Source organism: Scyliorhinus torazame, chromosome 20, assembly GCF_047496885.1.
Source record: "Scyliorhinus torazame isolate Kashiwa2021f chromosome 20, sScyTor2.1, whole genome shotgun sequence".
Taxonomy (NCBI): domain Eukaryota; kingdom Metazoa; phylum Chordata; class Chondrichthyes; order Carcharhiniformes; family Scyliorhinidae; genus Scyliorhinus; species Scyliorhinus torazame.
The window spans coordinates 90,181,108-90,195,828 of record NC_092726.1 but is presented as its reverse complement, the minus strand read 5'-3'; positions in this window follow the sequence as shown (position 1 = coordinate 90,195,828).

Sequence of the window (14,721 nt, the reverse complement as noted above, 5' to 3'; positions counted from 1 at the left end):
ACAGTAAACAGTGTTTCTGTAAATCGTATACTGCTGTAAACAGTGTCAATGTAAACAGTGCCCTACGCTGAACAGTCTATGTAAACAGTGCGTAAACAATATTTATGTAAACTGTACATTACTGTAAACAGAGTCTTTGTAAATATAGCACTACATCAGTGTTTGTGTAAACGGCATACTGCTGGAAACAGATTCTATATCCACGGTGCTCTACAGTAAACAGTTTATTTAACATATATACTGCTGCAAACAGGGTCTATTTAAACAGTTACCTACAGTAAACAGTGGTTACATAAACCGTACGGTATCCTGGTCTATGTGAACAATGCCCTCGAGTAAACAGAGAGAAAGTGAACCATGCACTGCTGTAAACAAAGTCCATGTAAACAGTTCCCGACAGTAAATAGTGTTTATGTTAGCCATACCCTGCTCTAAATAGAGTCTATGTAAAAGTGCCCAATATTAAACCGTACACTACTGTAAATAAAGCCTGTGTAAACAGTGCTTTACAGTAAACGTAGTTAAAGTACACCATACACTTCTGTAAACAGAGTCCAGGTAAACAGTGCCCTACTGTAAACTGTGTTTGCGTAAACCGTACAATACAGTAAACATGGTCTATGTAAACATGGTCTACAATAAGCAGAGTGAAAGTTAACCATGCGCTGCTGTAATCAGAGTCCATGAAAACAGTTACCTGCAGTAAAGTATTTTTATAAGACGTAGCCTGCTGTAAACATAGTCTATGTAACAGTCCCCTTCAGTAAATATTTTATATGCAAACCGTACACTGCTGTAAACAGAGTCTATTAAACAGTATCCTACGTTAAACAGTGTTTATGTAAAATGTACACTGCTCTAAACAGAGTGAATGTAAACAGTGCCCTACAATAAACAGTGTTTATGTGAACCGTACACTGTTGTAAAAAAACTCTATGTGAACAGTGCCTTAAACAAAACAGTGTTTATTAAATCGTATACTACTGTAAACAAAGTCCATGTAAACACTGCCCTACAGTAAACATTGTTAATGTAAACCGGACGCAACTGCAAACCGCGTCTATGTAAACAACGCCCTACAGTAAACACTGCCAACGTAAACCGCACTCTGCTGGAAAACAGAGCCTGTGTAAACAGTGTCCGGCAGTAAACAGTGTCAATGTAAACCATTCAGTGCTGTCAGCAGAGTCTATGTGAAGAGTGCCCTACAGTAACCAGTTTTTAAAAACCGTACCCTGCTGAAATAAGAGTCTATGTAAACAGTGCAACACAGTAAGCAGTGTTTATGTACACCCTAGACTGTTGTAAACAGAGTCTAAGTAAACAGTACCCTCCAATAAACAGTGTTTATGTAAGTCGTACGCTGCTATAAACAGAGTCTATGTAAACAGTGCACTACAGTAAACAGTGTTTATGTAAATCGTAACTGCTATAAAGAGGGTCTACGCAAACAATGCCCTACAGTAAACAGTATTTAAATAGTGCCATACAGTAAACAGAGTCTATATAAAAAGTACTCTACGGTAACCAGTATTTAAGCAATGCCCTACAGTAAACAGTCTATGTAAACAGGGCCAACAGTAAACAGTGCTGATGTAAACGGCGTCAAGGTAAACAGAGCCCTACGGTAAACAGCGTTTAGGTTATCCGTACACTGCTGTATACAGAGTATTTTTAATCAGTGACCTACTGGAAACAGTTGTTATGTAAAAAGTACACTGCTGTACTGAGCAGTGCTCCAAAAGCTAGTGATTTGAAACAAACCTGTTGGACTTCTTACTCTGCTCACCCCAGTCCAACGCCGGCATCTCCACATTATGTAAACAGTGCCCTAGAATAAACAGCGTGTATGTAAAATGTACACTGCTGTAAGGAAAGTCGGTGAAAACAGTACCTTACAGTAAACAGAGAAATTGAACCGCACACTACTGGAAACAGTCTATGTAAAAGTGCCCTACAGTAAACAATTTTTAAAAAGCACCAGACAGTAATCAGAGTGAAAGTAATCCTTACATTAAAGTTAACAGACCCTTTGTAAACTGTGTCTTCTAGTAAAAAATGTTAATGTAAACCGTACACTGCTGTAAAATGAGTCGATATAATCAGTGCCCTACAGCAATCAGTGTCTCTGTAAATCGTACTCTGGGCTGTCAACAATGTCTGAGTAATCAGTGGACTACACTAAACAGTGCATATGTAAACGGTACACTGATGTAAACAGAGTCTACGTAAACAGGGCCCTGCAGTAAACAGAGTGAAAGCAAACCGTACACTAATGTAAACAGAGTCTGTGTAAGCAGAGCCTCACAGGAAGCAGTGTTTACACTACTGTAAACGGAGTCTGTGCAAACAGTGCCCTACAGTAAACCGTGCATATGTAAAATGTGCGCTGCTGTAAACAAAGACTATGTACACAGTGCACTAAAGTAGACAAAATTTAAACTGTGCCCGACAGTAACAGACTCTATGTAAACAGTGCCCTACAGCAAACCGGGTGAAAGTCAACCACACACTTCTGTAAACAGAGTCTATGTAAACAGTGCCCTACAATAAACAGTGTTTCTGTAAATCGTACACTGCTGAAACAGAGTCTATGTAAACAGTGCCCTACAATAAACAGTGTTTCTGTAAATCGTACACTGCTGTAAACAGTGACTATGTAAACAGTGCCCTACACTAAACAGTCAGCGTAACAGTGCGCTACTGTAAACAATGTTTATGTAAACCGTACAGTACTGCAAACAATCTTTGTACATGTGTCCTGCAGTTAACATTGTCTATTTAAACAGTGTCCTGTAGTAAACAGTATACCTAAACAGGAAATTTCTGCAAACGGAGGCAATGGAAACAGTGCCATACAGTACATAGTTTTATTGTAAACCGCACACTGCTGTAAATAGTCTCTGTAGACAGTGACCTACAGTTATCAGTGTTTATGTAAACCGTACACTACTGTAAACAGAGTCTATGTGAATATAGCACTACAGTAAACAGTGTTTATATAAACGATATATTAATGGCAAACAGACTATATAAACAGTGCCCTGCTGTAAACAAGCTATATAAACAGTGCCGGATAGTTAATAGTCTTTATGTAAACCGTACACTGCTGCAAATAGTCTACGTAAACAGTGCCCTGCAGTCAACAGTGTTAATGTAAACCGTGGCCCTACAGTAAACAATATTTAAAGCGGACATTGCTGTAAACAGAGTCTATGTGAACTGGACTTGCAGTAAACAGTGTTTATGTGAACCGCACCCTGCTGTTAAAACAGTCTGTGTAAACAGTGCCATACAAGATTGCTGACCATACAACTATAGTGGGTAGGATTCGAACAGCGATGAGTCAGAATACTGGCCGGAGATAGAGAACCCAGTGGTGTGGTTGAACGACAATAATCTCACCCTCAATGTCAGCAAAACTGAAGAGCCGGTCATTGACTTCAGGAAGTGAAGCATTTTATACACCCCTCTCTGCATCAACGAAGCCGTGGTGGAGATGGTTTACAACTTCAAATTATGAGCTGTGCACACACAGATCATATGTCCTTGGTCGACGCTAAGACCAAGAAAGCAGTGCAGCGCCTATACGTCCTCAGGAATCTAAGAGAATTCGGCATGTCCACACTGACTCTTACAGATTTTAGTAGATGCACCATAGAAAGCCTCCTATCTAGCTGCATCGCAGCCTGGTTTAACAACTACTCGGCCTAAGAAGGTAAGAAACTATAAACAGTCGTGAACACATCCATTCCATCACACGAACCCGCCTCCCGTCCATTTACTCTGTCTACACCTACCGCTGCCTTGGGAAAGCGGGCAGAAGAATCAGATACCCCTAACACCCGGTCTACTCACTCTTCCAACCTCTTCCATCGGACAGGAGGTACGAAAGTCTGAGAGCACGCACGAACAGACTCAAAAACAGCTTCTTACCCGCTGTTACCAGACTCTTAAACGAACCACTTATTTACTGGTCTGATCTATTCGCACGCTTCTCGACTGAGTAATATTACACCTGTATGCTTCACCCGATGCCAGTGTCTATATATTTACATGGTGTAGTTTATGTTTACACTATGTATTTTATTTTCATTTACGGAATAATCTGTGTGAACTGTACGCAGATCAATGCTGGTCACTGTACCCCAGTGCAGGTGACAATAAACCATTCCAATCCAATCCAGCTCTGCCCAATAACCAAACGCCTGGGTTCCAGGGTGTGCGCGACTGCTGCAGTCATGGATAAAGAAAAATCCTATGTTGAAAGACAACAAAGATTTTAGGACCAGAGATGCAATTCGGCATTGTAAAAGCTTGGGCGAATGCAATTCTGTTTGGATTAAGGAGATTCCCTGAGGAGTTACTTATCACACTTTGTCAATTGTTCACCACTTAAATGGAGGAAATGTGCATTAATAATACTTTCTTTATGGATTAACTGATTTTTGAATTTAAGAAGAGGAAGTTTACTCAAGCAAATTAATGAATTCATTTTGTGTTTTTCACGTGACACACTGTACCCCATATCTGCAAGAACACTCAAGACGTTCTGCACCATCCAGGACCAAGCATCCCGCTTGATTGCACCCACTTCCAGAAGCACTGACTCCCTCCACCGCGGACGCACAGTGGCAGCGCTGCACATCATCCCAAAATGCACTGCGGTAACTCATCAAGGTTCCTGAGCCAGCACCTTCCAAATCCACAACCACTATCCTCTGGAAGGACAACAAAAGGCCGCAGGTGGAGGTCTTCCCTCAAGTCACACACAACTCCCACTTGGAATCATAGAATCGTTCCTTCACGGCACCGGAAAAATGTCCTGAAACTGCCTCCCTGAAAGCACGGTGGGTGTACCTGCACCTCATGGATTGCAGCGATTCAAGAAGGCAGCTCACCACCACCTTCTCGAGAAGAACTAGAGATGGGAATTAAATACTGCCAGAACCAGCAACTCGCAAATCCCATAAAAGTGATACCTTTAATGCTTTGAATTTCTGGGAGCTGGTTTAGCACAGGGGCTAATCAGCTGGCTTCTAATGCAGACCAATGACAGCGGCGCGGCTTCAATTCCGGGACCGGCCTCCTCGAACAGGCTCCGGAATGTGACAACTAGGCGTTTTTCACAGTAACTTAATTGAAGCCTCCTTGTGACAATAAGCGATTGCTATTATTGTTAAGAAATGTTCTCAATTCTTCCGGTGGAGTGCATCATGTTACTTCAGCTTCAGAGGAATCTGGATCTCAGGGATTTCTAACAGCAGGACTCCTGGTACACAGAAACAATGTGCTTGATGCAGTAAAGTGGAAGGGTGTGGGGTGCAATCTAACCTGGCTTCAAACGCTCTCCCTCTTTCTATGTTTCACACTCTCCTTCGTTCTGTTTCTGTGTCTGTTTTCTTTCTCTTGGTATCGGGTGAAGGTTTGATTTGCTGCAGTTCTCCTGAGCAGAATATTCTTCGACATCTTTTTCCAGTCAGACACATTCTGTGACTTTGTTGCTTTTTGGAAACACTGGAAACACGAAGTGAACTTGGAACTTCACAACAGTGAAGGAGGATATTTGCTCCATCATTACTGTGTCTGTGCCCATCATTACTGTGATACAGACATATGGTTAGGGCATTGAATACAGGAGTTGGGACGTCTTGTTGAAGTTTTAAATGACATGAGTAAGGTCACACTTGGAATACGGTGTATAGTTCTGTTATAGAAACGACATTATTAAACAAGAGAAAGTGCAGAAAAGACTTACAAGGGTGCTTTCGGTACTTAATCGTTTGAGTTGTCAGGAAAGACTGGATTGAATGGGACAATTTCCCGGAGGATCTTTGGAGGTTTAGGGGTGAACTTAGAGAGGTTTATAAAATAATGAAGGACATAGATAAGGTGCATAGACAATACTTTTCTCCCAGAGGTAGGGACTCGACAACCAGAGGGAATAGGTTAAAGGTGAGACGGGAGAGATACAAAAGTGTACAGACGGCAATTTTTTCACACTGAAGGCGTTTAGTGTCTGGAACGATCTGTAATTGGCAGCAATCGAGGCGGTTGCAATTTTGCTTATTAAAAAGCGGTTTGATAGTTATATGGGTAAGATGAGTACAGCGGGATATGGGCGAAATGAGGGCAATTGGAACAGGCGTACTGGTAAAAACTGAGCGACATTTGCAAGTTGAACCTACGGGCCTGTTTCTATGCTGCAAAGCTGTATGACTCTATCCCACCTTCCATCTCTGGAATGCAGCAGATTCGAGCACAACCTCTGTCTGTCCAAATCGATTTAAAATGTTGCTGTGGGTGTCTCCATCCATTATTTTTATGGACAATGATCTTTAAGGGAATGAAAGGATCTGAGGAACAGGCAGGAAATGATATTCAGGCAGAAGCTCAGCTATGATCCAATTGAATGGTGGAAGAGGAGTCAGTGGCCGTGCAGTCTCCCCATGTTGTCACTGGTTATCAGTTCCAGTTGTCACATTACTTGCTGATGGATATGGCTGCAAGATAAGATTTCTAAGTTACATCCAAGAGTACTTTCTATATTCATGGATACAGTTCATTTAGAGCCACATTATGCGGACCTAACGTAATTTTAGATGTGTCGAACGGATCTCACATCTTCACCTTTCATATCCAATAACGTAGCCCCAGCGTATCCCAGCATCCCGAACGGTAAACTACTAACCGATTCCCACAGCCAGTGGTTCTGATCTGGTCTGCACGGCCTGGGATTTCGGTGGAGGCAGACACAACAGTAGTTTCAAAAGGGAATGGGAGTAACATGAAACAAATGCATCCCTCTGGGTAAAGGCGGTCAAATGAGATTGAATGATCTGCTAATCCATAATGCCGCTGAGGTCAAATGGAATGAATGTCCTCCGTCGCCACGTCACGCACTTTAAGTTGTTTGGTGTCGCCTGGCTGTGATATGGTAGGGACCAACAGCTGGAGTTTCCCCTCAATGTTACCCACTACGTGAGTATGATCACGGTAATGAGACCATAAGACCATAAGACATAGGAGCAGAATTAGGCCACTCGGCCCATCGAATCTGCTCCCCCATTCAATCATGGTTGATATTTTTCCCATCCCTATTCTCCTGCCTCCTCCCCATAACCCCTGATCCTCTTATTAAACAAGAATCTATCCATCTCTGCCTTAAAGACACTCAGTGAATTGGCCTCCACAGCCTTCTGCGGCAATGAGTTCCACAGATTCACCACCCTCTGGCTGAAAGAATTCCTCCTCATCTCTGTTTTAAAGGATCGTCCCTTCAATCTGAGATGGTGTCCTCTGGTTCTAGTTTTTCCTACAAGTGGAAACGTCCTCTCCATGTCCACTCTATCCAGTCTTCGCAGTATCTTGTACTTTTCAATGAGATCACCTTTCATCCTTCTAAACTCCAACGAGTACAGAGTCAGAGTCCTCAAACGTTCCTCATACGACAAGTTCTTCATTCCAGGGATCAGTCTTGTGAACCTCCTCTGGACCGTTTCCAAGGCCAGCACATCCTTCCTTAGATGTGCCCAAATCTGCTGACGGTACTCGAAATGGGGCCTTATACGGCCTCAGATGTACATCCCTGGTCTTATTCTAGCCCTGTTGACATGAATGCTGACATTGCATTTGCCTTCTTAACTGTTTTACAAACTTTTTTCCAGGGACTAATGTTAGCAAATGACCAAACTTCGGGACCCACGTCGGCCGACCGTCGTGACCCAGGAAGGCAGTCATTCGTGACCCAACATTTTTGCTTACCTTTAATGCGACAGCTGAGCCTGCTTGGTCCTCACAATCTCACTCCAAGCAGGTTCACAGGGGGAGAGGGCTCTGCACATTCCGGGTGCTGGATTCAGCCGGGTCGTTTCATAGAATTTGAAGTGCAGAAGGAGGCCATTCGGCCCATCGAGTCTGCACCTGATCTTGGAAGGAGCACCCGACTCAAGGTCAACACCTCCACCCTATCCCCATAACCCAGTAACCCCACCCAACACTAAGGGCAATTTTGGACAAGAAGGGCAATTTATCATGGCCAATCCACCTACCCTTCACATCTTTGGACTGTGGGAGGAAACCGGAGCACCCGGAGGAAAGCCACGCACACACGGGGAGGATGAGCAGACTCCCCACAGACAGTGACCCAAGCCGGATTCGAACCTGGGACCCTGGAGCTGTGAAGCAATTGTGCTAACCACAATGCTGCCCCTTTGCGCCGTCTTCATCTTTGTGAGGGCGGAAAATCCAACCTCGTACACGGAGGTCGTTGTGAAGGGCAAAAGCAACAAAATGCTTGTTTTACTCAGATCCCGATACTCCTCGGAGATGCTACTCCAAAATGCTGACAGTTTGATTGACTCGTGCCGTGTTTTTAATGCGCTGTCAAAACTGAGGCGCAGAAGTCCAGTCAGCTTCATTTGGAGTCAGCCTATCCAGTCCATCTACACTTTCCTTACTAATGCTGTTTTCTTTGATGTCCCGGGGCAGTGTGGGGGACATCTGGTGATTTTGGCATTGCATCGCAATTCCAAACTTTCAATGGGTTTTGCAAAGCAGCGATTTCTTCACAGAGCCGAAAGCAATCACCATCCTTCTCTTGTTATTTGAGGTTCAGTTCATTTAGAATTGAAAAGATGATAGTTAGCATCCAAATTTCATCAGCAATCGAATCTGCAGAGAGGACAATTTCTCGAGGAGGAAAGCGTGGAATTCGGACCTCAGTTCGTAAACTCTGAATATCTCCCCTGTTCAGTGATCATTACAGTAACTCTTCAAGCGGATGATGTCAACCGTCATTGGGATTGACTGGTCACTGTATTGATTCAATGCTTTAATGTAGTTTTCATGGTCAGCAAAACACTTTCACCCACCCTTCGAGGGCGACGATGTGGTGAATTCCCATGGCTCTCATTATATCCGTTGCCAACCGTTCAGTTCAGTGCATGGTGAGACCATGAGGGGTATAGACTCTCTCCAGATCACTTGAGTAATGTTTAGGGATGCCAAAAAATATCGAGATAAAAGCCTTGTTCATCATCAGTGATCACCGCGCCTTCAGCCGCCGCCATCCGAGATCGCACTTTGACCCCTGGTTCAGGTCCCAACACTTCGGGCCGCATGAGCACTGATGAACGCCGCAAAGGCTGGTCCCGTGACACTCCCGACACCCGCCCGCGACCCACCTGCGTGTCCCCACCGCCACTTTGACAATGCCTGCATTATATACATTGTATCCGTGCCGGAAGCCAGCGTCAGCTTTAGCTCACTGGCTACTTCACAGCATCAACGTAATTGTAAGTTCAAACCTGTCTGACCTTGGGCGCTGCCTGGCGTTTTTAATATTTCCAAAACAGGTGTTTTGCACCGATTAAAAGCAGACCCAGATTTCTAAATTAGAAGTAGATGTATTTTTTAGAGGTTGCACTACAATTATTTTTTAATGCGACTTGTGCCACGTGTTTACTTTCTGGTTCTCACTGAGGAAACGTAAGTTCGATTCTAGCTCTGCACAATAACTGACCTCTTTGATTTGATTTATTGGTCTCACATTATTAGTCTACAGTGAAAAGAATTGTTTCTTTCATGCTTTGTACATAGGGAAGGAAGGAGAGACTGCAGAATGTAATGTTACAGTTATAGCTCTGGTGTAGCGAAAAGAGCAACTTAATACAAGGTCGGTCCATTTATAAGTCTGATGGCAGCAGGGAAGAAGCTGTTCTTGAGCCGGTTGGTACGTGAACTCAAACTTTTGTATATTTTTACTGACAGAAGAAGGTGGAAGATGGTATGTTTTCGATGCGTGGGGTCCTTAATTATGCTGGCGTCCTTTCCAAGGCAGCGGGAAATATAGATCGAGTCAATGGATTGGAGACTCGTTTGCATGATGGATTGGGCTACATTCACGACGTTGTGTAGTTTCCTGCGGTCTTGGAGAAGAAGAGGTTCCATACCAAGTTGTGATACAACCAGGAAGAATGCATTTTTTGACCATCTGTAAAAGTTGGTGAGAGTCGTAGCTGACATGCCAAATTTCCTTATTCTTCTGAGAAAGTAGAGTCTTTGGTGAGCTTTCTTAACTATAGTATCGGCACGAGGGTACCAGGACAGGTTGTTGGTGACCTGGACACTTAAAAGATTGAAGCCTCTGTACTTAATTCCCATTGATGTAGACCGGGGCATTTTCTCCACTACGCTTCCTGAAGTCGATGACAATCTCCTTGGTTTTGTTGACATTGAGGGAAAGATTATTGTCGTGCACCAGTTCACCATATTCTCTATCACACTTTGTCAATTATTCACAACTTAAATGGAGCAAAAGTGCATTAGCGAAATTTACTTTGTTGATTATCTGACTTTATAATTTAGAAACGAGATTATGTCGTGTGAGTGTGCCTTTAAGAAAGGTTTTTGTCTCACCACATGGCTTCAGTGATGTCATTTTGTGGGTGAAGCTGAGCTGTGGCTGCGTGTTGTTTTTACTTTCGCTTTCAATTTTGATTGTTGTGGACTCAGACAGAGAAAAGAAATGTTTTGGCCTGTTTATCTATTTTTACTATTAATATCTGATTCAGTTAAAAAAAAACAATGATTATAGTTACCTGCTTTGGTAAATTAGAAAAATACAGTTTTCTCTCCAGAATGGTTTTAAACCTGCTGTTGGGACGAAATTAAATTCTCAGGAAAAGTCAGTCTTATTCAGGTGAGAATGCAGAGTGCTGGGCCACGGCCGTGAAATGTGGTTTTTCGTTCATGGGGTTTCGATTTGGATTTGGAACAGTTAAGGGGGAATTCATTAAGTATATACATAGATTATTGTAGCTATATGGTGTCGTTATGTTTGTAATTGATAATGATTCTTGCTGTGTTTGTTTATATACACATGTTAACTAAGTTATTGGAATAAAGCTTGTGTTGATTAAAGAGTTTAGGAAGACTGTTGAATCACACCTGAAGGGGAGGCTCTTGTGTTCATCCGAGCCAAATTCAACATAAAGGTTGTCGGTCAGTTGGACTTCATAACGTTTTTTGGAGTTTCTTAACCCTGGCCTATAACAATTATTTACTCAGGCAAATGTAACAATCTATTTTGTGTTTTGTACACGCTACAGTATTCCACATATCACGAAAAGCACTCAAGTAGTTCGACACCACGCTGGACCAAGTATCCCGCTTGATTGCTCCCTCTTCCAGAAACATTCAATCCCTGCACCACAAACGTACAGTGGCAGCCCTGTTTACCATCCCAAAATGCACTGCAGTAACTCACCAAGGTTCCTTAGACATCAACTTCCAATCGCACGACCACTATCATCTTGAAGAACAAGAACTCCCTAAAAGCACACGTTGGGTGTACCCACACCTCACTGACAGCAGCGGATCAACAAGGCAGCTCACCGTCACCTACTGAAGGGCAATTCGGGATGGGAATTAAAAGCTGCCCTAACCAGAAACTCGCAAATCCTGTAAAAGTGAACTTGTTATAGCATTGCTGCTTTGAATTTCTGGGACATGGGATGAACTGATTCCCATTATTACGGTAGAGTTCATCATATATCTTCTGCTTCAGAGGAACCTGGATCTAAGGTATTTCTAACAGCATGAATCCAGGAAAACAGAAACAATGTGGTTGCGGCAGTAAGGTGGAACGGAGTGTTGTGCAATCTATCATGGATTTAAACACTCTCTCCGCCTTTCTCTCTTTAACACTCTCCTTTGTTCTGTTTCTGTTTTGTATCTCTTGGTTTCGGGTGAAGGTTTAAGTTGAGCAGAATATTGCTCCATATTTTCTGTTCAGTAAGACATATTTTGAGATTTTGTTACTTTGTGGAACCATTGCAAACATGAAGAATAATTGGCACTACATAACACGAAAGGAGGGTATTTGCTCCACCATTACTGTGTCTGTGCCCATCATTACTGAGATAAGTAAGTCTACACTTGGAATACTGCGTACAGTTCTGGTCTCACTATTATAGAGATTATATTATTAAACTAGAAATAGTGCTGAACCGTTTTACAAGGATGCTACCGGAAATTGATAGTTTCGTTATAAGGTGCGTTTGGTAGGCTGGGAGATTTTACCCTGGAGTGTAGGAGGCATAGGGGTGAAATTCTCGAGGTCTATAAAGTTAATAGAGCAGAGGTAATGTACATCTTCAACATATTTTTCCAAAGATAGGGGAGTGTAAAACAAGTGGACATAGGTTTAAAGTTAGCGAGGAGACACACAAAAGGGTACAGAGAGGAATGTCTTCACAAATAGTGCGCTGAGTGTCTGGACCGAGTTGCCAGAGGAAGTAATAGAAGCGGGTACAATTTTGTCTTATTAAGGGGATCAGGCTTATGGGGAAAATGCAGAAGAGTGGGTATGAGAAAATATCAGCCATTGTTCAAAGGAGGAGCAGCCTCGATGGGCCGAGTGGCCTAATTCTGCGTCTATGTCTTATGGTTTTATGGCATTGTGGTCGTTAAAAAAGCATTCCGAGAGCATATCCGAAAAATTGGTATGGATGGATGTTGGCCAAATGTTGGCAATTGAGACACGCCTCGTGGTAAACATTGGGTGGCATGGATAAGTTGGGCCGAAGGGACTATTTCCATGCTGTAAACCTCTCTGCCTCTGTGATCATATCCCACCTTCCAGCTCTGTAACGCTGCAGGTTCGAGCACTCCATCTCTATGTCCAAGTGATTTTGAAATTTTGCTATGGGTGTCTGCCTCTATCATTCTTATGGACAATGGTTCCTGAGAGATTGAAAGGATTTGAGAAACAGGCAGGAAATGACATTGAGGCCGAAGCTCAGCTCTGATCAAACTGGGTGTTGGGGCAGGAGTGAGTGGCCGTGTTGTCTCTCTGTGTTGTCATTTGCTATGAGTTCCAGTTGTCATAGCACTCGCAGACGAATATAACTGCGAGATAAGATTTTTTAGTTACATCTTTCCAAAAATTATTTCAATGTTCTGGGATACAGTTCAATTATCTGGTCTGCACTGCCTGTGAGATTGGTGGAGGCAGATACAACAGTGGTTTACAAATTTCAATGCGAGCAACGACAGCATAAAATGCAATCCTCCGGAGAAAGGTCGGTCGAGCTGGACTGAATGATCTACTAATCTGAAGAGCCGCTGAGGTTAAACGGAATGAATGTCCTCCGTCGGTACTTCGCGCACTTTTAAGTTTTTGGTCACGTCTGGCTGTGAGATGATGTGCACCACCACACTGGAGTTTCCCTCAATGTTACCCACCACGGCGATTACGATCACGGTAATCCTTCATATACAATGTGTTCATGCTTGAAGCCAGCGTCAGCTTTAGCTCACTGGTTATTTCACCGCATCAACGTAATTGTAAGTGCGACCCTGTCTAACCGTGGGCGCTGCCTGGCGTTTTTAACATTTCCGAAACATGTGTGTTGCATAAATAAAAGCAACAGCACATTTATAATTAGAGGTAGGTGTATTTTGTTTAGAGGTTGCATTAATTGTTTTTAAAAGAGGCTTGTGCCGCGTGTTTACTTTCTGATCTCACACTGCGGAAACCCAAGTTTGATTCCAGCTCTGTACAATAACTGACCTATCACACTTTGTCAATTACTCACTACCTAAATAGAGGAAAAGAGCATTAACGTTTATCTATTATACATTTTTTTAAATTTCGGAACAAGATAGTTTACGCAGGCAAATTAATTAATCCATTTTTTTTCACGTGAACCGCTGTTCCCCAGATCTCCAAGAACACTCAGGGAGGTCGAAAGCATCCAGGACCAAGCAATGCGCTTGATTGCTCCTCCTGCCACAGGCATTCATTACCTCCGCCACAACCATCTTTAAATGCACCGCAAAAACTCAACAAAGTTCCTCGGGCAATTGTTCCTCAGGCAGCACCTCCAGACCTCCGACCTCTATCATTTTGAAGAACTAGACAAGCCCCCACTTGGGACAATTACCAACTGAAATTTCCCGCCCAAATGACTCACCACTCCCTCTTGGAACTAGATAAACGTTTCTGCAGGTTAACGGGGAAAAATCATTTAGCTTCCTCCCTAAAAGCACTTTGGGTGTAACCAAACGTCAGGGCCAGCAACGATTCAAGAAAGTAGTTCACCTTCTGAAGTGCAACTAGGCATGGGAAATAAATTATGTCCGAACCAGCAACTCTCACATACAGTTAAAGTGAACTTTTGAATTTCTGGGGCCTGGGATGAACTGTTCTCCATTCATTTAAAAAAATATCGAGTATCCAATTCATTTTTTCCAATTCAGGGACAATTTAGCGCAGCCAATTCATCTACCCTGCACATCTTTGGGTTGTGGGGAAGAAACCAATGCAAAAACGGGGAGAAGGTGCAAGCTCTACACGGAGAGTGACCCAGAGACGGAATCGAACCTGAAAACCCGGCGCCGTGAGGCAGCAGTGCTAACCACTGCGCCATGGCATTGCCCTTGCTTTTTCATTCTAACGGTGGAATAAATTATGTAACTTCTGCTTCAGAGGAAATTGGATCGAAGGTATTTGTAACTGCAAGAGTCCTAGAAGACAGTAACAATGTGCTTGCTGCAGTAAGGTGGAAGGGAGTGGTGTGCAATGTATTCCAGCATTAAACGCTCTCACCACTTTCTCTCATTACCATTCGCCTTTATTCTGTTTCTAATTTGTTTCTATTGGTATCGGGTGAAGATTTAATTTGCTGGGGGTCTCTTGAGCAAGACATTCTTGTT